Genomic DNA, 15,167 nt, shown 5'->3' on the forward strand with positions numbered 1-15,167 from the left:
GTCGGACATGACTGAGCGACTTCACTTTCACTTTTCATTTTCATGCATTGGAGAAGGAAATGGCAACCCACTCCAGTGTTCTTGCCTGGAGAATCCCAGGGATGGGGGAGCCTGGTGGGCTGCCGTCTATGGGGTCGCACAGAGTTGGACACGAATGAAGCGACTTAGCAGCAGCAGCAGCAGGCACAGAATAAGTACTCAGTAAATAGTAGCCATTTTTAATCTTACCAATCATTATTATAACTCCTACTGAAGATGTATTATAAGAATTAAATGAATTATTTCCTGAATTGAAAATATTTTATATACCATTAAGCATTAAATTCATGTAAAATATTACTATCTCACTAGGAGAAAATGATGCTAAGAGAACTGAGATGATTTCTTTGTTCATGAATTAAAAATTCATGGCACATTACTGTGTATTGTGCACAAAATATTGAGATAGGGATCAAACAGTCTCATATGAGATTTTCTCTTCTGGGTAAGATATAGTTCACCATGGCAAGCCAACACTCCTCTGAGTACAACAACTAGGTTAACCTGGATAAGTGACAAAAATTGTATTTTAAACGCAACCAGTTGCTATGGAAGCAGTAAGGATTAGATAATCTAAGGATTAGATAAACAGAGAGAGAGTAGAGTGCTTTCTAAAGTGAATTGACACTGTCTGTTATTTGTTCCCAAAGACACTTGCTGATTCTGAGTGTGGTCAAAGGATTTGTTCAGGCAGAAAACCTCTGCTGGGGCAAAGAAAAACCAGTGAAGTTCTTAGCAAGTATAATTCAGTGATGGGAAAAATAGGAAAAAGAAGACTCAAACGTATGGCAGAGATCCCCCATAACAAGTTTGCTGAATTCAGGTACTGCACAGGAGGCTACACATCTAGGGGAAAAAATTTCAAAAGACAAAATGAAATCTACCTCCTTTAGTCTTTAAATGCTTAGGAAACAAAAGCCCTCTGAGGAAGACTTTGCCTCTAGTATCTCCTCAAGATATTGACTTAAAGTGCTGTGGAACAGGAGGCTGAAGAGCTGGGCTAGAATTTCTGAAGGGCAGATCTAGATCTCTTGTAGTCTTCCAGGGCTAAGTTGCTGAAGACTCTTAGGCTCACAATCACAAGCCCAGGAGAGTCATATGCTCAAAACAGTGTCAGATCCAAGGTAGACCAAGTCTTTATAAAACTATAATGAGGCCCAATGCACATCATATTCTCATGTAATGAAAGTGACCAACTCCTTATCCTCTTAGCCTAACAGAGGAAAGGGTGAGCTCTCTTTGGTAGAAGGGAACATTTGGAATCTTTATGACATCTTTATGCCTAATGTCTGGCATATAATATAAAAATAATGGGCATTCAATAAGGCAATAAAATGTGGCTAATAATCAATAGAAAAGGCAGATCGTAGAAGTGGACCCATTGATTATCCAGATATTGAAATCAGCAGTCAGGAACTATAAAACAATTCAGAGCATAATGGGAGGCCAACAAAGGCACCATCAATGCAGAATGACAATCATGTATGACTGATCTATGGTTTATGGGGGAGTATCCTCAATCAAGAGCATTTATCCTGTTTCTCTCCACCTTATGAAGGTGGTGGTAAGATAAAAGGAAGAATGACCTTTGGACTGTGTAACCAGACAGGAGCCTCATGTCCTGGATTGTGAGCGAGAAGAAACCTAGATTAGCAAATACAAAATTCCAAAGAAGAGTCAAAGATTACCAGCAGAAAGTTCAGGAAACAATAACTGAAGTATTAAGGTGAGAACTGAGGACTTACCTTGATCCAACATGCAACTAAAGCAGCACACAGGAACCAGGCAGGAGGCTGGCTTTGAGAGATACTAAAGGAGGTGAGAGATACTAAAGAAGCAGAATCAAGAGGAGATGGTGGTTGTTTGGATGAGTGAATGAAAGAAAGGGAAGAATCTATAGTGTCTCCAAATTTGGGTTATTGATGAGTGGTTCTTAGGTAGGGAAAACCTAAGGAAGAGGAGGTCTGAAGAGCAAGACTTGAATACGGGACATTTTAAGTGCCATCCAGGTGGAGGTGGTCACTCACTTTGGTTTACACAGTCACATGCAAATAATGGACACAAGTAAGAACTTTGCAGAAATATAGATGAAAGTGTCATCAAAGAAAGAGTGGGAGAGATTGCCCAGGGAGGATGTTTCCAATGAGACGATATCCAGAGATAGAACCCTAAGAAATGCTGACACTGAGGATTCAGACAGGAAAGGTAAAGTTGAAAGGGGACCTGGTAAGACAGAGGTAGGAAGAAAATATAGCAAAGAAGTATCACAGGGGTCTGGAGGAAAGCGTGGCTTAAGAACGGGGGTGCAGTCAACTGTGCAAATGCAAATATGCAGAAGATAAGATTGAAACTTAATAAAAATTAAGCATTGGAAAATGGCAAAGAATTTCTTAGAGAAGTGGCCACAAGATTCAGAGCTATTCTTGAAAGTTTGATTATGAAGGAAAGGAAAGGCATAGGTCAGTGCTGGGAGAGGGTGGGGTGCAGTAGGACCTAGGCAGACTTTCTTATTTTGTTTTGTTTAGGAGAGACTTGAACATGCTTATATGTTGGAGAGAAAGATCTAGTAGAGATCAAGGAGGTGGAAGTAATTAATGGCATCAGTTCCTGGAAGAAATGGCAAGACTTTATTTGATTTAAAAATAGGTGTCTAATGTCTGTATATATATATTTATATATCAGTAAGACTACATAGATAAAAGTCAATTCTCTGGATGGGATTTTAGCATAGTAATATTGAATATACCTAATATGTATATTTAAAGATTTTTTATTGGTATATATTTGATTTGCAGTGTTGTGTTACCTTCAAGTGTACAGCAAAGTGAATCAGTTATACATCTACATATATCTACTCTTTTTTTTTTTTTAGATTCTTTTCCTCATATAGGCCATTACAGAGTATTGAGTAGAGTTCCCTATGATATACAGTAGATTTTTATTAGGTATCTATTTTATATATAGTAGTATGCATATGTCTTAATTCCCCAGTTTATCCCTCTCCCCTCACCCCTTATCCCCTGGGAGTGTAAGATTGTTTTCTAATACAGCTGTGACTCTACTTTTGTTTTGTAAATAAGTTCATTTTTTAAAAAATTGCCAATTAAAAAAAAATTCCACATATAAACTATGTCATGTGATATTTGTCTGTATCTGACATTTCACTCAGTATGACAATCTCTAGGTCCATGCACATTGCTGTAAATGGCATTATTTTTTTCTTTTTTTGGCTGAGTAACTTTCCATTGTATATATGTACCACATCTTTATCCATTCCTCATTGATGGACATTTAGGTTGCTTCCATGTCCTGGCTCTTATACTAGTGCTGCAATGGACATTGGGGTACTTGTGTCTTTTAAATTATGGTTTTCTCTGGGTATATTCCCAGGAGTGGAATTGCTGGGTCATATGGTAGTTTTAGTTTTTTAATGAACCTTCATACTGTCCTCCATAGTGGCTGTACCAATTTACATTTCCACCAACAGTGTAGGAGAGTTCCCTTTTCTCCAAACCCTCTCCAGCATTTATTATTTGTAGATTTTTCTATGATGGCCATTCTGACCATGTGAGGTGATACCTCATAGTAGCTTTTATTTGTATTTCTCTAATAATTAGTGATGTTGATCATCTTTTCATATGCTTTTTGGCCATCTGTATGTCTTCTTTGGAGAAAAGTCTATTTTTTGATTGGGTTATTTTTTTTTAATGTATAGATTGAGCTGCATGAGCTGTTTGTATATTGTAGAGATTAATCCCTTGTTGATTGCTTTGTTTGCAGTATTTCCTTCCATTCTGAGGGTTATCTTTTTGTTTTGTTTATGGTTTCCTTTGCTGTGTAAAAGCTTTTAAGCTTAATTAGATCCCATTTGCTTATTTTTGTTTTTATTTTCATTACTCCAGGAGGTGGATCAAAAATTCTTGCTGCAATTTATGTCAAAGAATGTTCTGCCTATGTTTTCCTCTAAGAGTTTTATAGTGTCCAGCCTTACATTTAAGTCTTTAATCCATTTTGAGTTTATTTTTGTGTGGTATTAGGGAGTGTTCTCATTTCATTCTTTTACAAGTAGCTGTCCTGTTTTCCCAGCATCACTTATTGACGAGACTGTCTTTTCTCCATTGTATATTCTTGCCTCCTTTTTCATAGATTAGGTGACCATAGGTGCATGGGTTTATCTCTGGGCTTTCTATCCTGTTCCACTGGTCTATTTTCCATTTTTGTTCCTGTACCATACTGTTTTGATTACTGTAGCTTTGTAGTATAGTCTGAAGTCAGGGTGCCTTATTCCTCCAGCTCTGTTTTTCTTTCTTAAGATTGCTTTGGCTATTTGGGACCTTTTGTGTTTGCATACAAATTATAAATTTATTCTAATTCTTTGGTAATTTGATAGGGATTACATTTAAATTTGTAGGTTGCCTCAAATCTGTAGTCATTTCCCCAATATCAATTCTTCCAATCCAAGAATATGGTATACCTCTCCATCTGTTTGTGTCATCTTTGATTTCTTTCATCAGTATCTTACAGTTTTCTGAGTACAGGTCTTTCACCTCCTTAGGTAGGTTTATTTTTAAGTATTTTATTCTTTTTTGGGGATTATGCTTAATATTTTAAGTGGAAGTGCTATTAACAGCCAACATGATATAACCTGAATTTAAATGCCAACTTTAAAACTTTATTTTGGAAAGTGATTTTTCCCAAATGCTCTACTTTGCCTTCTTAAACAAAATGTTCTGAATATAATTTGACCTTATCTTGATGACTTGCTTTGAACATCAATCATTGTCCAATGCTACAATGCTGCCATGACCTCAGGAATATTTGAGGTCCTCAGGGCTCTTAGCCCAATGCTAAATGGCTCCAGACAGCTGTGCATTTGCAGTTCTTCTGTCCTCCACCCTGTCATTAGTCACTTCTCTGCTGTTTTCAGTGTGTCCTGACTCCCTGCTTCTCATATATTGCCCTCACTTTGTACATACTTGCTGAGTGAGGGCCCAAGAGCAGCTCCAGCCATACAACGTACAGACACAGACGTGGGGAACAGCTTGTTCAGCCACTCAGGTGCCATTATGCAGAGCCCTGGCCCAAAGGGATACAGGCCTTCCTGTCTCCAGGTCTCTTCCCTGGGTTCAGGTGAGAGCTGAGGGTGCAGAAGTCTGACTTCTTGGATATAGAGATAAAACTGGCAAGCCTTCAGCTTGGCTTGGCCTCTCCTTGGTCACTAGGCACTCTTTCATCTTGGAGGTGTGTACACCTGAGTCATCAGGAAGCCCTGATTAAACCATCATTTGCATATGGTACTGCTCTAAATGAGTCATGAAATCTCACTAGTGTTCTGTTCTTGTTTTTCTGTCAATGAGGCCAGATTATTTTGTCTCTGGTAAGCTGGAGTTTAACAGCCTCCTTTTCTGTTCTTTAGGAACCATATATCCCAGAGACAGATTACCTCATAGTTAGAATCTTTGTTTAATACCCCTGGTAGGAGGTATAATTCTCTCTCTTGGACTGAGTAGCCCACCTACACACACAGATAACCACAGATGCAGAGGCAGAAGCCAGGCGGTAATTGCTGCTGCTTTCCCTGTAATTGTATCTGTACACTGACATCTGTGTTAACTGCTGGGATGATTTTGACTTTAATTCTTCTAGCTCTTTCTCTATTTCCAAATTCTCACATAGATAAGAGAATTGGTTCTTGGAGGTTCAGAATTATAAAGGAAACCAGAATATTACTCCAAAATATGCCACTGTTGCAGAAGGATTATTTTAAGCTAAAGGCACCTGAAAAACAGCAAGTGTAATAGGAGTGTTCTGATCTCCCCTTTTCTTCCTAAAAGCAGGAGATAAAACTTCCATGTGAAAGATGTCATCTCCCTACCAAGAGGAAAGAAACATTCTGATCCCTGAAGTGAGGAGTTGAAGCTAAGAAAATTCTGTACAAACAGACCTGGTTAAAATGATTCCTTTCTTCCATTAGCCTCCCTGTTTATTTTAGTTACTTTTCTACAATTGCCTCTAGTTGCTTAACCTAGTGTAAAAGCATTTAGGTTTTGCCACTTCTTTGGGTCTTCATTTCCTTGTGACGGCCCCATGAACTTAGAAATTTTATTATGTAAAACTTATATTACATAAAACTTGTATTATTTCCCCCCTGTTAACTCTCTTGTATCAGTTCTTAGTCCTGGCTGGAAACTGTAAGAGGGCAGAGGTAAAGTTTCGCCTGCCTTATAATTAGCTCTGGAAAATGATAGCTTTGCCTTTGGAGGAAGTGGTCAGCATTTTCTGTTGTCCCCTCTTTTAAAATGTCTAGTAAATCTCTAGAAGCACAGGGTTGTACGGGTGTACACCAGGCATAAACCTACAGGTGGACTCACATTTTCACAGGCAGATGAGTGAGTCATGAGATGTGATGTAGTCAGGGTATTGGCAGGAGCTGCCAGTGGGCTTCTTAGCACTCAGTTACCATGACATTACTAATGGCAGGTGTTGCTATCCAGCCTTTATGCAGTGCCTATTAGGTGTACAGTGATTGTTGAATCATCAATAATGAGATCCTGGAGGCTGTAAAAGTCAGAATAGCTTCCCCTGTTTCTCTTTCTCCAGATCAATTTTTTCTCTTCTGTGTTATGTAATATGTTTTGTGGTTATGGTGGTAAAATCTACTTCCAAGTAAGAGAATAAAAAATTGAAATTGATAGAAAGCTGTTATATTTGATAAAAATGATACCTTTTTTGTATAAACAAATAAACATGTATATGTTTATGTATATGTATATGTACAAATATGTATCTATTATTCATAGATACATAGAAAAATCATTTGAAAAAATGTACATAAGGATATTAACAATAGTTTTGTATGGGTAATGACAAAGTACTTTGAAAAGTATGAATTGGCTTTTTAGGTATAATTTGCATACAATAAATCACACCCAGGTTGAGTATACAGTTTGATGAATTTTGACAATATATAAGAATTCATAATCATTACCACCACAAAAAGTTTCTCTATGTCCACTTTAATCAATTTTATCTCCCCCACCCTCCAGGCCCAGGCAACCACTGATCTGCTTTTTCGCAGATGTACTTTGAATTATTTTCCTTTTGCTTGTCTGTATAATAGTCTTCAGTAAACATGTATCTTTTTTTAATAAAAAAAGCTATTTTAAAATTTAAAAATTATGTTAAAAACAGGAAAGGAATACAAAAAATTAGTCTATGAAATAGTTATTTCAAATTGATTCATATATTTCTCTTCATAAAATATGCACCAAAGAGTAGGATTTTCATTTTCCTGTTTTGCCCCTGAGTCTGAAGGACCTCCCTATCCACCTCCCAACCCACAATCCAGGCATTTAGCTGACCCAGAGTCACTCAGCCCAAACCTGCCCAAAGTTGGGAGCTCCCCACTCCTTTCAGATTCAATAGTCTCTAAGGCTTATAGCAATCTTCTCACCCAAAATGGAAAAAAGAGAGCTAGCCCCCTTTTCCGATGTTTGTAGATACATGACATTGATGTAATTTATTGTACAGGACAATCATTCAAATTATTCTTCTTCCTTCAATCTCTTTGAAATACCTCCTGACCACTGAGTGATAATTAAATATAGTGGAAGCTTAACACAGTCCAAATACGTTAAAAAGATTGTCTTCTGTGGATAGCTCTTCTGCCAAGCCACTGGAAACACTCTGAGACTACAGGAAATGAAGAAATTGTGGTGAATGAAATAGACAGGATCTTGGGATTAGGTCAGGATGCTGCAGACCTAGGAAGCTGGTAGCCTCTCTACCTACAAAGGTTATGAAGCAGATCTGAGATTAGCTGTTGGGGTATGCAGAGCAATTCCATTAAAGCCAAAACAAATGATCAAATATTTGTTGAAGACCTGCCTGCCTAATATCCAGATACAAAATCCTCTTTGTACCATGTACACTTTGAGTGATGTAGCCCAGTAGCCCTGATAAAAACAATTTTATTTAGTTTACATTGCCTAGAGGAGTAAGGATTCAATAAACACTGATGCTTATCTTGTATAAGAACTTTACATATATTATTTTTCTTAATTGTCTCCATTTCACAGATGAGAAAGTCAAGGCTTTGAAGGCTTAAGCAAATTGGTTGAAGCTGCATAGAAAGCAGCAGAATTGGAATTTAAACCTTCAAAGCCCTGATCTCATGAAGGGCCTCATGCCTGTTTGCTCTGCAAATATGGCTGCAGCGCCCTTTAGTCTACTTATTAATCTTGTATTGAAAACACTTGCAAAAAATTCTCATGGAATTTGTAAGGCTCATGCCTGCACCTTTCTCTTCTCTGAGAGTATTTCTTATATTCATTTCCTCTTGACTCCTCAAGTGTGAGATAAAGTAAAAAATTACTGGCTTTTATTTATTCATCTGTTTGTTACTGAGAAAACATTATCACCATGGAGAAAGAGAACAATTCAAATAAATCGCATTTTCAGTTCCTTTACTGTATTTACACCTGTGTCTGTTAGACCAATTTCTTCATGAGATTGAGTAGTTGTTAGAGTGTGGTACAGACAGAGCAGTTGATTTTCCCTCAATCTCTGAATTATTAAGATCAATTAATGTAGTTAATCTTTATTATTGTTCTGATAGTTTTAAATGGAAGGTGGGGAAATTTTTTATGTGCTAAGAACTAAGTATTTTACAAGGTTATCTTATTCCTTTTATTAACATTCTTATTTTTCAGTTTAAGAAAGTAGCTTAGAAAGGTTAAATAATTTGTAGAAGGTCATACAGCTGATAGTTGCTCAAGTTCAACAGAGCCAGCTTTCAAACCCAGGCTGTGTGATTCCAGAGCTGTTGCCCTGTGTTGTTGTTGTTCAGTCGTAAGTCGTGTCTGACTTTGCAAGCCCATGGATGGCAGCACGCCAAGCTCCTCTGTCCTCTGCTATCTCCTGGAGTCTGTTACACTGTGCTACACCTCTTCCCAAAATCAACTGGGCTCTTTTACGGTAGCATACTGAATTCATTCACATAACAAATACATTTGACATTTCTTTGGCAAAAAAATGTGGGGGAAAAACAGCAACAAAAATCAAGCAATATTATAAATAAATGAATCAAATGGAGAGAGAAGAAGAAAGGCCAGTTAACAAGGAAGAAGAAGTGAAAGGGTGTTGGGGTCAATTGAGATCTTGGTCTCTAACCAGCGCTGCCTGAAGCAGGGAGTTGTGTTGATGCTTTTAAGGAGATCTGGCAGAGAGTTACATGGCATGAACCAAGCCTATACAGTGATGAGTTATTTTAATTGTTTGGCTGGTGTGTGGCTTCTAAAAGACTTTTGTAAAGAGAAGTGTCAGGAAGGCTGGGAAGAATGAGATGAAAGGGATGGGCTTTTAAAGTGATTAATTGGAAAGGACTATATTTATTGCATAAGTGCTGGCAAGATGGATAAGAAAACTTTCTGATCCCTTTATGGTGCTGCCTCACAGAGGCCTGGTCACATGAGGTTGTAACAACTGTTCTGAATGGAGCATGGTTCTAATAAGGTCACAGTCATATAAGTCATAGGGACAGTTTACAATAGAGGACATCGTTTTCACCTGACCATGCTCACCCAGCCACCGGCAGGACAATGGATTCTGAGTGAGAGAATATGTGCAAATTCATTGCCATTGTTACACAAAGGATTCTAGATATCTTGCCAGTGTTCAGTAATAGAATCTTGTTATGGTACATAAGCAAATATTTATTGAGCACCTACTATATTTTGGGTTCCATTATGAAAATAACTATAGTTATTATTAATTTAGGCATGAAATCCTGATAGCTTTTTAAAAAAAGTCTCTCACATTAATCTTTTTGTTTCACTTGTTACTATCTTAGGTCAGGACCTCATATCTTACATCAGGATTATTGTTAGAGCCTCCTAAAATGGAATAGATTAGAAAATAATAAATTGTTTTATAGTTGAAGGGATATAATTTAGTTCAAATCAATTACAAGGCTCAGATTCTACCAGAGATTAACATCTCTTAAATCATTGCCTTTATCATGGTCTTCACCTATCTTCTCAAGGATACTCAGGATTTTCCCACAGAGTTTAATTCATAGTTTGGCTTTAAGGTCCCACCTTGTATTGTGGCCCTACTCTATCTGTCTAGTCTCAAGTTCCCAAAGCACATCCTCTCCTTTAGATGACCCTAACTTCTTACAGTTGTCTCCCACTCATATGGTACTCAGCTCTGCCTCTGAGACTTTGTTCATGATATTTGTTTCTCCTAAAACATCTTTCCTCCCATTCCTACTGTCTAAATTCCACCATGGACATGAGTTTGAGCAAACTCTAGGAAGACAGGGAAGCCTGTCATGCTGCAGTCAATGGGGTCAAAGAGTCAGACACAACTTAGGAATTGAACAACAACAATTACATCTTTGATGAAGCCTTCTTGGCTGTTCCAATCAATTACAATTATCATTTATCATCTCTCTCAAACCACTAGTGAAATTATAATGCATTCCATAAATTAGGGATTAATTACAGAACTTCAGGATTGAAAAGGTCTTTAAGACCACCCAGTTATACTTTTTAGTCTGTGTGCTAATCTCCCCTACTATAGCCTTCCCAATGAGCTTTTGCTCTTCACTCAAACATATATTCTGGCAGATCTCATCAACTTTACATTCATTCATACATTCAACCAATATTCACTGAGCACCCAATGTTCCAGGCATTGTACAAGGGGCTGGGAATTCAACAGTGAATAGGAAGCAAAAGTCCATGTACCACCATGAAGATAATATCATATAGGGATGAATGCTAAAATAAAATAGTGTTGCATTGCAAAGTGACTGGAGATGCTAACTTAGATAGGGTGCCAGAAAAGCCTTCTCATCAGAATTTACCTTAATGCTAAGGGCCTTAATGATAAAAGGCCAACCATGTACACATCTGGGGGAAAGCTTTTCAGACAGCAGGACTAGCAAGAACACGAGGCTGAGGTCGGGTTGGTGAGTTTGAGGAACAGGAAGGATAACAGTAGGTGACCTGTAATGAGTGGGTGGGAGAGCAGTGGGACAGTGGCTAGAGAGAAGCCTTGTACGGTAGACCCCATAGAGTTCACTGGCTATGGGTAAATGTTTGGACAACATGGTTTGTACTTCATTTGAGCTGAATGTGGTTCACTCTAGTTTTCATTGCTTTATCTTACCTCAGCCTCTAGATGTCATACAGAACAAGTATAGACCCTCCTCCACAGAATAGTCTTTTATATATTTGAAGGTTTGTATCCTGTTCCCAGTGACCCTTTTTGGGGATAGACATTTCTGTTTCCTTCTGTCACAGAAGCCATCTTTATTCTGCCCCATTTCTTCTACACATCCTTCACTGTTTGTGTATATCTCATAAAGATGATACCTGGGCCACTGTCTATTTACTTACTCTTTCTAATATATGTTCGATGCATACTTCTCAGTATTATAGTATCTTCTTTTTTTCCTTTTCCAGCCAGTCACACTGCATAGTCATATTGTGTTTTCTGCCAAAGTCCGTGAATCATTTTCTGTCATCTGCTGTTAAATTATATGTTCCTTCAACCTGTTACCTCTATGATGTCATTGTGGGTTTTTGTCGTTGTTAATTTTGGATTCAAGGGAAGAGACATATTTATCTTTATTATATTCAGTATTATTTAATTTAATCTATTACACTAGCCTTGGGAATAAATGTCATCATCTGCAGGATCTACTATTTTTTTTTACCTACTTGTCATATAAAAATGTAATTAACGTGTTTTCTGGATATTCACCAAAGTCATCTAAAAATGTTTATGGAACAGACCTGACAGACTCAGATTTAAGATCCTTAAGGGCAGAAACTGTCTGTCTTGTTCCTTGTTGTTCCTTTTGCTCATCACAGTGTTTGGTACAGACTATGTTTGATGGATTAAATTGGAAAAAGTGCTCAGGCTCTTTGGTATGACACCAAGAACCTCCTTTTAAATGGACATAAATTCACCTTGACTACACTTTGAATAATGTATAAATTCATCAGTCTGTATTCACATTCACCCAATGTTTTCATCTTGACCGCAGGGTATTGAGAGATATCTATTTTGTTGCTATTCAAGGATTTCCTACCTACTACAATTTTGCTGTTGCTGCTGTTTAGTCACTAAGTCGTGTCCTACTCTTTGTGACCCCATGGATTATAACCAGCCAGGCTCCTCTGTCCATGGGGTTTCCTAGGCAAGACTACTTGAAGTAGGTTGCCATTTCCTTGTTCAGTGGTCTTCCCCATCCAGAGATCGAACTCACATCTCCTTCATTGGTAGGCAGATTCTTTACCACTGATCCACCTGTAACTCTTGTCCAAATGGAAATGAGGTAGTCAAAGATGCCTGACTCTTAGAGGGCTTGGTTCATTCTCACACCGGCAGATTGTCTAACTGATCATTTTCTAAGTGCTTACAATCTGGCCCTTTAAAGATTCACTGCAGGGTCATTCTGGTGATTAAATTTCAGACCATACCTTCCATCCCGTTTTGGAAATTAAAATGATATTTACCTGTCCTCCATGTTTCTGCAAAGATCTCTGGTTTTTTAGTAGTTTTCAGCTGTAATTTATTGGGCCTGAAAACGTGAACTCAAGGTAGGGAAACTTTCTTAAAATGTACTTTCTTAAAATTACTTTGCAGAGGTCTTGATTTAGTCATCCCTGTCCATTTTTTTCCCATACCTTCTCAGTTTAAATACCATTCACCTTTACTGAAAAGACAGAAATAAAAGAGACAAAGGGTTTTTTTTTTTTTGGTATTCGTAAACTACTATTTGTTCCAGTGTATCCTGATAAAATATAAGCATAAAACTTTTTTTGTTAACCTTAGCATTTTTTGCAACAAGTAGCCTTTTTTCTTTCATGTAATTCTTTATATAGATTGATGCCATTCTTTTATTATTTTTTCATTGGTCTTTTTCTCTTATGCTTTGTATGCAACTGTTATATATAACCTTGTGGGAAAACTGTATAATTACATTGCTTTTCCATTTCTTTCTTATAGAGAAACCACATAGTCAGAATTTCATTTTTGATAACTTCTTAACCCTTTAAACTATATCCCCTTAAAGAATCTTCTGCCGTGAATCATATTTTCTTCTGTACCTCAATCTCAGGCTTTCTAATCTTAGGCTATATTCAACTTCTGTTTTCCTGATGATCGTCCAGAGAAGTTTTCTCCTGGGACACCATTACTTTCCTTTCACCAACAAACTCCTCCTTTCTGGCTAGTTTTGGCTCAGAGTTGAAATTCCTCTAGGCATTTCATCTGCTCTTTGGGAGATGAAATTGTCTGTGTATTAAACTAAAAGTTAACCAAGAATTAACTTTAGCTGGATGAGACCCTCAGTAAATGTCTGAATATTTGAAACTACGTCGTAAGTCTTTCTTGTTCTATCCCATCAAGTGCTTCCTGTGAAAGTATATTTACCATGCCATGCTACAATATCAAATGTATCTCCTTTATAACCCATATTCTATGTTAGTATGTAAAACACCTGGTGTATGAGACTGTGAGACTTGTTTAGGACACAATTCTCTATTATTTTTATTGAAATGATTTGTAACACACTCATAGTCATGCTTTTTTCTGCATAATTTAGATAAGAATTGTTTGCTTGTAAGAATTAGGTACCTACTCAAATTAAACTAAATATGGGGGCTTTAATGACAGAATTGGAGAAGGCAATGGCACCCCACTCCAGTACTCTTGCTTGGAAAATCCCATGGACGGAGGAGCCTGCTAGGCTGCAGTCCATGGGGTCGCTAAGAGTTGGATACGACTGAGTGACTTCACTTTCACTTTTCACTTTCCTGCATTGGAGAAGGAAATGGCAGCCCACTCCAGTGTTCTTGCCTGGAGAATCCCAGGGACAGGGGAGCCTGGTGGGCTGCTGTATATGGGGTCACACAGAGTCAGACACGACTGAAGTGACTTAGCATAGCATAGCATAATGACAGAATATAGGAGTATGTTATAGAATATGTGACCATGGAGGATAGCTGAGCTCCACAAGTAACTCAACTAACATCTGACACTTAGGAATTGCTATCTCTCCATGCTTCTTTGATTTTGAGGTTCGTCTGTACCATTCTCCAGCTTCTGCACCCTAGCATTTGTTGGTTATATGTGCACAAGGTAAAAAATGGTGATGTTATCTGCAATGGACATGACCTTCCAGACCAAGTGTCCAATCCCCAAACTCAGTCTTGGTACCCCTGCTGTATCTCCCATATCTAATTGCCTTATAATGGCCTATAACTTATGTTCTTTGGTGTTACAAGCTCACTTGCTCCAGCCATTTGGATCTAGAGAAGAAAGATCTTTTCTTGACACCAACAAACTGGGGAAAATAGCTTTCCTAAGAAGAGGGCACAGCAGAAAAATATCTTGGAGTTTCCATGTTAGAACTACCATCTTTTACTCTAATTGTTATTGCTATAGGTTTATTTCTAACTTTTCTTCATAATTACATTAAGTAGTTTATAGACAAACAGTCTTACACTTCTTGGAAAGATACAATCCCATCTTAGACATGGCTCTTTAATTTCATTGTTTTAAGTCATGGTTTAGAAATTTTCATTCACTAATATCTCCCATATTTTCCTCTTTCTCCCAAAGGGAATCAATTTAAAATACCTCATGTTCTCAAATATTTGTTTCCTTCCAATAATGTTATTACCCTAAAGATATGTCCCAATTGTCTCTATGGGAATCAGCTTGACTAGGTAACAATCCTGGGCACATGCTTGAGAAAGATAGCAATACTAGCTCTCCTTTGGTTTATTATAGCTGCCTCTAAGTTCCACCAAGCTACCAACACCAACATATATTCTTTCATCCCAGGGTTAGTATTTGATAGCCTTGAACTACCAGGCCTCTTTAGTTCTGGCATTTTTTTTCCTTCCTCAATGAAGGTCCAGTCACATCCCATCTCTACTTCAATGAGAAACACATCCTTTCTCTGCATTTCCAATGAACCAGCATCTTCTATTTCTTCTCTCTGTCACATTCCTATACTTTTCATTCTATGAATTCTGATTTTGATTCTCTTCTCCGATAGATTGTTCTGTTGAAATTGGTATGAAACCACTTTTCTAGAAGGTCTG

The 15,167-nt window shown here is 37.7% G+C and overlaps 1 protein-coding gene and 1 long non-coding RNA gene across 2 annotated transcripts in view; one reads left to right on the forward strand and one right to left on the reverse strand.

Annotated features, from left to right (window-relative positions):
* The window catches only part of LOC132344887 (uncharacterized), a 33,462-nt gene extending 26,920 nt beyond the window's left edge, over nt 1–6,542 (reverse strand). The window contains exon 1 of the long non-coding RNA XR_009493954.1: nt 6,411–6,542. This is a non-coding gene — a long non-coding RNA (uncharacterized lncRNA). The remainder of the gene's footprint in view (nt 1–6,410) is intronic.
* The window catches only part of UOX (urate oxidase), a 98,984-nt gene that overhangs the window by 24,009 nt on the left and 59,808 nt on the right, over nt 1–15,167 (forward strand). The gene's annotated exons all lie outside the window — the stretch shown is intronic.

The sequence above is a fragment of the Bos taurus genome, chromosome 3 (genome assembly GCF_002263795.3).
Source record: "Bos taurus isolate L1 Dominette 01449 registration number 42190680 breed Hereford chromosome 3, ARS-UCD2.0, whole genome shotgun sequence".
Lineage (NCBI taxonomy): Eukaryota > Metazoa > Chordata > Mammalia > Artiodactyla > Bovidae > Bos > Bos taurus.